Source organism: Myotis lucifugus, unplaced genomic scaffold (assembly GCF_000147115.1).
Source record: "Myotis lucifugus unplaced genomic scaffold, Myoluc2.0 scaffold_83, whole genome shotgun sequence".
Lineage (NCBI taxonomy): Eukaryota > Metazoa > Chordata > Mammalia > Chiroptera > Vespertilionidae > Myotis > Myotis lucifugus.
Window position 1 is genome coordinate 779,737 of NW_005871131.1, and position 8,789 is coordinate 788,525.

An 8,789-nucleotide genomic window follows, 5' to 3' on the forward strand; every position below is an offset into this window, starting at 1 on the left:
CAAAACCAACAGTTCTCAAGCTGCTGGACATCAGGACAACAACAGGAATTCTCTGAGAGCAGGAAGCAAAGAGGGGGAGCCCCAGGGAGTGCCCCCAGCTCTCCTGCCTGGAGACAGTGTCCACGCCGAGGCCAGGGAGTGGAGCCAGTGGACTCCCTACGTTGAGAAGACGGAGCCGTAAGTGCAGGGAAGCCAGGGTGGAGGACTTCACAGTGCAGCCCACTGGCGAGGAGAGAGCTGCAGAGGGGCCTCCTCCAGGGCCCGGCTGGGCCGACTGGATGTGAGGGAACAAGCCTCAGCTCACCCGGGGCGGGAGCAGTGCCTGTTCTCAGCAGCCAGGCTGGGCACCTCGTGATTCAGGGCCAACGTGCAGAGTACCCAGCGGGTGCTGCATCCTAGAACAAAGCCCAAGAGCATTTGTGGGGATACAGAAAGTATCTGGCACCCAATCAGGCAAAATTCACAATGTCTGGTGTCCAATCAAAAATTACCAGGCATAAAGAGAAACTGGAGAAATGCCAGCCCATTAAAACTGACCCAGAGCCGACACAAATATTAACATTAGCAGACAAGGACATCAGAACAGTGATTATAACTGTATTCCATACGCTCAAAAAGCTAGTAGAGAGTGACGAAGGGGAACACGGGGTTTTTAGGGCAGTGAAACTATTCTGTATCATGGGGTGGGTATATAATGATGGATAAATGTCATTATACATGTGTCCAAACCCAGAGAATGTACAACACTAAGCGTCAACCCTCATGGCTTTGGGTGATGATGACGGGTCCGTGTAGGTTCCTCAGTTGTAACAAATGTACCGCTCTGGTGAGGAATGTTAATAACGGGGAACATTATGCATGTGGGGGGACAGGAGGTATATAGGAAATCTACCTTCCACTCAATTTGCCGTGAACCTAAAACTGCTCTAAAAAATAGAGCCTATATTTTTATTGATTTTTTTCTTTTTTTAGAGCGAGGAAGGGAGAGGGAGAGAGAGAAACATCAATGAGAGAGATAAATCAATTGGCTGCCTACTGCACACCCCCTCCTGGGGATCGAGCTGGAAACTTGGGCATGTGCCCTGATTGGGTATTGAACTAACTACCTTTTAGTACGTGGGACAATGTTCAACCATCTGAGCCACACCAGCCAGGGCTAGAGCCTTTTTTTTTTTAAGTTAAGCAATAATATGGAGATATAAAAATCCCAATCACATTTCTAGAGATGAAAACTATGAGATAAAAAAAAATATGTTAGATGGGGTTAGCAGCAGATTAGACATTGCAAATAAAAAGATTAGTCAGTTCAAAGATAGCAATACACAGTATCCAAAATGGAGCTCAGAGAGAAAAAATAATTTAAAAAAGGAAAACTACACCAAAGCACATCATAATTAAATTTTTAGCATTCTAATACAGATGTAAAAAATTGTAGGCAGAAAAGATGATGGTACACAAAAAATACTGGAAGAAATCATGGAAGACAAATTTCTAGAGTTGATGAAAACTATAAAATCTGTAGTATAGATCGAAGAAGCTCAATGAATTGTAAACATAATGGACTTACAAGGAAAACTACACCAAAGCACATCATAATTAAATTGCCAAAAAAAAATGGTGATAAAGAGAAAATCTTAGAAGAACCAAAGGAAAACATGTTACAGAGAGGAGCAAAAATAAGAATGACAACAGATTTTTCTTTTGAAACAATACGATTGACACAGTGGGGGCAAATCTTTAAAATACTGAAAGAAAACACACAGAGCCAATCCAGAATTCTACAGCTCCCCTTCGTCACTCTCTACTAGCTTTTTGAGCGTATGGAATACAGTTATAATCACTGTTCTGATGTCCTTGTCTGCTAATGTTAATGTTTGTGTTGGCTCTGGGTCAGTTTTAATGGGCTGGCATTTCTCCAGTTTCTCTTTATGCCTGGTAATTTTTGATTGGACACCAGACATTGTGAATTTTACCCGATTGGGCACTAGATATTTTTTGTATCCCCATAAATGCTCTTGGGCTTTGTTCTCGGATGCAGCACCCACCTGGTACTCTGCACGTTGGCCCTGAATCATGAGGTGGCCAACAGGGGTGTCAGTTTTTCAGACGTCTAACCTGAGATAACTCATTTCCAGCATCTACAGAAAATGTTGAAGGAAGTCCTTCAGGCAGAAGGAACATTATTCCAGATGTAAATGCAGATGTGCCCCAAGGAGCGAAAAGCACCAGAAGCAGTCACTATGTGGGCGAACTCCTATCTGGAACTGCAGGGGCCGGCAGACCACCTCTGGAGGTCACATGATGGGACATTCCTTTGTCAAAGTAAATGTCATGACTGCCGTAGGGGTGGCCACAGGCAGGAAAATGTTTCGGTGGCGATAACGAAATGCAGGAAATCTTCAGCTGGCTGTGTGGAGAAATCAAGATGAGCCAACGAGCCAGAAAACCCCTGAAGTTTTAAGGATTTCACAATCCACAGTGGACTGCCATGACAGAAGGTGATGGATACAATGGCCTCAGGAAAGAAAGAAACACACACACTTCTCTCAACCAGATGGAAGGAGGGCCTTTTCTCCGTAACCCTCCGAGAAGCATGAGAATTTAGAAATACTAAATTTAGAAATACTAGGTGTACTAGTTAATGCGGAGGAATTTAGAAATACTAGTATGTAGGGAAGAAAGTCTGCATCTATTTGTCACTTGTTGGCAACTTTTAATAAAATGTTACATTTCTGGCCCCGCTGGCAAGGTGCAGTGGTTGAGCATCGATCTATGAACCAGGTCAGAGCCCATGCCCAGGTCGCTGGTTCGATTCCCTGTCAGGGGGCATGTAGGAGGCAACCGATCAATGATTCTCATTATTGATGTTTCTATCTCTCTCTTCCTTCCTCTCTGAAATCAATAAAAATATATTCAATTTCTGGTTATAATACTAAGAGTTCTGCTTCCTCCCCCCTTTCTGTTACTCTGCTGTGTTTGAAACTGGAGAGAGGGAGAGGGAAGACAGCGCTCAGATCCTAGGATGCGAAGGGCAGAGCCGAGGAAGAGCCCTTATGCCATAAAATGTCTAGATCAATAAAGGAGGCATGCGGTCCTCCGGCCGCGAGTTTGACATGCTTGGTCTAGATTGGAATCCAGATGAACAATCTCCGGGAGTGGCTGGGGGGGCGGGGGGGGGGGGTGGCCTTGCAGACTGGGACTGCCCTTGGGCTTGCATGCAGATTTCTCAGCGAGGACAGAAAGGCTATGTTTTCGGTTTGAGAGGGGGCCTGGGAACCTGCAGAAAGTCTGACTGCCTTTCTAGTTCAAGTCCTCTGGAGTCGGTTTCCTTTGTTTGCTCTTGGTTTAGTAGACCCTTCTTGGAGAATTTTAGCCCGTCTTGTCCTGGCTAAGAAAAGCCACAGAAAGGTGAGATTTGGGACTCATGGTGACCTCCCACTCTGGTCCTCAGCCGGGCCTGGAGGACACGAATTCAGGCTGGTTCGTCTTTGGATTCCTCTGGGCCACAGACTGGGCCGTGGAAAGTGTTCAATAAAACATTGGTCGGAGAAGGAAAAAGAGAAGCTCCTCTTCCTGCAAAAGTGAAAATGAAAGTCTTTCCAGGCGTAGTTGGGGCCTAAATGATGAAGGAAGCATCACCCCCACAGGTGCTCTCCAGTCAGACTAGAGGTGCACTCCCGCCCAGGTAGCTGTGCCCTCCTCCTGGAGGCCCTGGCCCACTGCCCACGCACATGCAGCTTACCCTCCGTCAAAACCCAGTCTAGCCCAGACGGTGTGGCTCAGTGGTCTCATGAACCAGGAGTTACGGTTTGATTCCAGGTCAGAGCACATGCCCCGGTTGCGGGCTTGATCCCCAGTGGGGGGCGTGCAGGAGGCAGCTGATCAATGATTCTCTCTCATTGATGTTTCTCTCTCTCCCACTCCCCTCCTCCCTCTCAAATCAATTTAAAAACAACATATTAAACCCAGGCTACACCCAAAGGCTTGGCCTAGAGGCCCTCTTCTCCCAGTCTCTTCTGATCTCCTCCCGCCACCATCAAGCTATCCCCCTTGGTCCCCATGTTCTTCCTATTGCCAAACTGACTTGTGTTTTCTTCTGCCTCAAGGGCTCAACCACCAGCCCAGACTGGGATGGATAGGAGGCAGAAGAGGAAGTAGGAGGGTCGAGGAGGAACTGAGAGAAGCTGACCTGGGGCCTTTTCGGCAAGCAGAGACTGGAGGGGGGCAGGAGGCCATTCAGGGCCTCAGCAGAGATTGGGCTTAATCCAGTGAGTCAGGGGGCGGGAATGTGTTTGAACAGGAGAGAGCATGTATCAGGTTCTCGAGGGTTCCCTGGGGCTGCTGCGGAGAGAATGGGCGAGGCCAAGAGGCAGCTGGAGGCCTTTAACTGCTGCTCCGGGCGGGGCAGGTGATGGGGGTATGGACAGAGAGGAGGGCAGAAGGGGGCACATTTGGGATGGTTTAGGACAGTGGTTCTCAACCTTGGCTGCACATTAGAATCACCTGGGTTCTTTTTAAAACCCTGATTTCTGGGCCTCATCCTCCGGAAATTCTGTTTCTTTGTTATGGGGTGGGGCCACAACATTAGTAACAAACAGAATTTCCGGAGGATGAGGCCCAGCAATCAGGATTTTTAAAAAGATTCCCAGGTGATTCTAATGTGCAGCCAAGGTTGAGAACCACTGGTTTAGGAAGTAAAATCTACAGGACCTGGAGTTATTGGGAGAGAGCCCTGTCCGGTAGCTCATGGGTAACTGCATCTTGCAATGTCCCTGCTGTGTGACCGCAGCCAGGGTCTCTGGTCCATGAGTCCACCCGTCCCTAGCCCTACAGGTAGGGTTAGGTTTCTCCTCCACATGGGCCACTGCCCACTGCAACTTGGGCCCCTGAGGATGATGAAGAGACCAGTTAATTGTTGAGGCCTGTGTCCCTTAGACCAGCTGAAATGAAATTTTTGGTGGGGTTTAAACTTAGATTGTGCACTTATAATAAGTGAATTCTATCTCAATAAAGCTGTTAAAAAAAAAACAGCTGTTGCCCTGGCCGGTGTGGATCAGTGGTTAGAATGTGGGCCCATGCACAGGAGAGCCACGGGTTTGATTCCTGGTCAAGGGCACGTACCTGGGTTGTAGGTTTGATCCCCGGCCCTGGTTGGGGCCCATGCAAGAGGCAACCAATCTCTCTCTCTCTCTCTCTCCTTCTCTCTCTTTCTCCCACCCTCCCACCCTGCATCCTTCCCAATCTTCCATGGGTGAGGATTAACAAAAAAATAACACACAACCACAGTTGTTAGCAGCATTCTGAGCTGCTGTAGTCGAGTCCCATGCTTCCTGGGTATTGATTGTTGTCACTCGGAGCCTCGTGCTGAACGCCACCAGCCCTGCCAGGTGCCCTTGCCTATGACTTGTTAGGCATTGCAACTGTCTTCCCAGCCCTCATCTCCCTACCATTGTGCTAACATTCCTACATCCCTTATTTCATTCTCACAGCAGCTTTATGAGAGGCCATTATTCCCATTTAACAGATGAGGAAACTGAGGCTTGGGGACATGACTCCCCCAATGGCACCGAGTGGAACAGTGACGGTGGGATCAGAACTCAGTTACTCCATAGAGCTTTGGTCTGTGGAGCTCTGTGCGGTGCCTCCAGCCCTGCCCGTCTCCCTTCCTGCTCCCTGCCAGGCTCAGCCTCCCTTGAGTGGCGTGGGACGGTGAGAAGTGACCAGGGTACCCACACCCACACCTCCATGGCCACGTCACATGCACGGCTGTGTGGTGGTGTGAGAAAAGGTGGGCTCTCTCTGGCCTCTCCTCTCTTCCAGCTGAGCGGGGAGGGCCTTTCTTTGGGTCCAGGAAAGTTTGTCCTGAGGCTGCTGCCGGGCCATGCTGCCCTCCCACTCAGCTGCTTCAGCCATGAGGCCTGGCTGAGCATCAGGCCATGCAGAGCCTCGGGCACTCTGTCCTGCCTTCCCTGCTCAGGGAGAGATGACAGGTTCCTCCAACTCCCATGAGGGTCCAGCTGACTGTCTTCTGGCACATTCTGCACCAGGTGTACTCCGCACTAAGTCTTCTCAGAAAAAAAAAAAAAGGAGATAGTTTCAGGGGCTCATCATAGCGCCTGGATCCCTACACGTCCCAGCTTCCTGTGTGCTTGCTGTCCCAGGACTGCAGGTGACTGCATACGGGCCTTGGGAGTATTACCACTCCCCCGTGGCCTGCGCTGCCAGGCCTTACCTTCTCCTTCACCAGCTGTGTGGGCCTATGAGGCGGGCAGGCTGGTGTGAGGGCAGCTGCCCTGCCCAGGTCCTGGGGACCATGGCTGCCCAGGGTACATAGGCCCAGCAGGCCCACCCTCACCTCCACACAGGCCGGGGCCTGTGCCCATGGTTCAGGTGCCCTTGTCCACCACTTCTCTGCGAGGGCCTGTAGGCTCTGGGGACCACAGGCGACTTGCCTGATGGACCTACACAGGATCTGAGCTCCCTCCACATTCCCCATGGCCATTACCCTGTAGGACCTAAGGCCCCAAGGCAATAGGGTAAAGAGGCTGGGCTCCCTGGGGTAATAGAGACCTGGGTTTCGATCCCAGCTCTGTCCCTTACTGTGCTGGGGTAGCTGGTGTGTCCTGAGCCTCAGTTCTAGCTCATCTGTAAATTGGGGATAATTCTGGCGTGGGGACTAAATAAGACGTGTGCACAGAAGCACTGGCTTGCAGGTGTTCAGTCATGTCACCTTCACCGCCCAGTCCTGCTGCTCCGTTCCCTGCTGGCTGCAGCCCAGTCCTGACCATGGCCCCTGCCCACTGCCCTCTCTCAGCTCCACCTGGAGGCTGTTCCAGGCATTGCAGTACCAGGGGAGACCACCAGGCGGCACACACTCTGGCTCCCTCTCCCAGGACTGGGGCCTACAGACCTTTGTGCATTTCCTTCCTCTTCTATGGTTTACTGTTATTTTGGATTATGGTCCTGTGGCCCTTAAAGGGATGCCTTCTGAGACATGCATCCTTAGGTGATTTCGTCGTGGTGCAAACATCACATATTGTACTTACAAAACCTAAACAGTATGATATACTACTGTACTTCTGTGTGCTATACTTTTCTGACTGGCAGCTCTGTGTTTGTTTACACCCATATCACCACAAACACGTAATTTGTTGTGCTATTAATGTCACCAGGTGATAGGAATTTTCAGCTCCATTAATCTTATGGGGTCACTGTCATATATGCATTCCATTGCTGACTGGAACGCTATACAGCACATGACTATACAAGGGGCATTGTAATTGTCAGGACCCAGAGCTCTGGCTGAGAGCTGTCCCCTCCCACCCCCGTTGGCTCATGCAGAAGAGAGGGCTTGCCCATTCCCTCTTCCTCCCCGCTGTTCCTCCCGCTGTGGGCTCCCTGGAGCTCAGGCAGACCCCCAGGCCTAGTTCTGAAGTCACCAAGGAGCCCTGGCCCGGAGGTGAAAGGCAAACGGCACGCCAGCCCAGGCTTTTCTCCATCTCTGCTCTTTCCCTGCCCGCTGTGGGATGTTGAATGCAGACACACAGCCCCTGGTACAGTCAAACCTGGAGCAATCAATAGCGGAGTGGGAAGCAGTTTGCTGTTTGAGGGTTGGACTGGTTCATTCTGTCTAAAGCAGTGGTTCTCAACCTTCCTAATGCCGCGACCCTTTAATACAGTTCCTCATGTTGTGGTGACCCCCAATTTCATTGTTACAAATTGAACATAATTAAAGCATAGTGATTAATCACAAAAACAATATGTAATTATATATTCAATATGTTTTCCAATGGTTTTAGGTGTGTGAAAAGGTCATTTGACCCCCAAAGGGGTCGCGACCCACAGGTTGAGAACCGCTGGTCTAGAGTGTCAGGTGGACATGTCTCCAATGTGTCTCCTCCCCAAGGGCTCTGAAGACTTCCTGGGGACGCCACCAGTGGTCAGTGGCGTCCAGCCTCTTTTCTGGCATTAGTTTGTCCTAGGCTAGTCCAACGGTCTCTGCAGTTGGCCACAAACAGAGCTGACTCAGGCTGAGCCCAGGTAGCAGGGCTGTGGTCACAGGAGTGAGGGAGCCAGCAGTGGGCAGGGCCTGGAGCTGAGGCCTGCACACTACATGTGACATCAGAAGCTCCTGGGCCCGGGGTCCAGTGCAGAGTCCCAGGCTCTGAGAGCAAGGCCCAGGGACCTGCATTTTAACAAGGTGAGGGGGGCAGTCCTGCACACTCAGGATTGAGGACTTCTGGTCTATGGTGCAAGGTGAGAGCTGGACCTTCTTGTTAACCTGCCACCTGCAGCTCTGAGGCCAGCCTGAGGGTCACCTTCTTCCCCAGGATGGGGCTGCCCTGTGCCCCTCTGCTTCTGAGGTTACCGGTTAAGAGGATGTGGCCAGGAGCAGGGACAATAAGCAAATGTGCTTCCCCACCCACGGAGACCTCTGATTGCAGGGCTGTGGGTCCTTGGGGAAGGTGGGGTGGCCCTAAAGCACCCAGACAACTCCGGGCCTGAGGCAGCTCCCAGCGTCCCTGATAAAGGCAGCTGAGTGTGAGTGTGAGTGGTTTGGGTTGCAACCTCTGGGCCGGAAGGCCGATTGCAGTCCAGTGTCACCTGGCGGTGCTGGGGGAGGGCAGCAGCAGTTGTGGCGGGTGCCAGGGGAGGTGAGTGCAGAAGGCCTTGGGACACCAGGTCCTGGCCCAGAGCCAAGGGTGCCAACCTCCCCCGTCTCCCTCTACCCTTCTTCCCCAGAAACAGCACTGGCTGCATCCAGAATGAAAACATTTCAGAGGCTGATG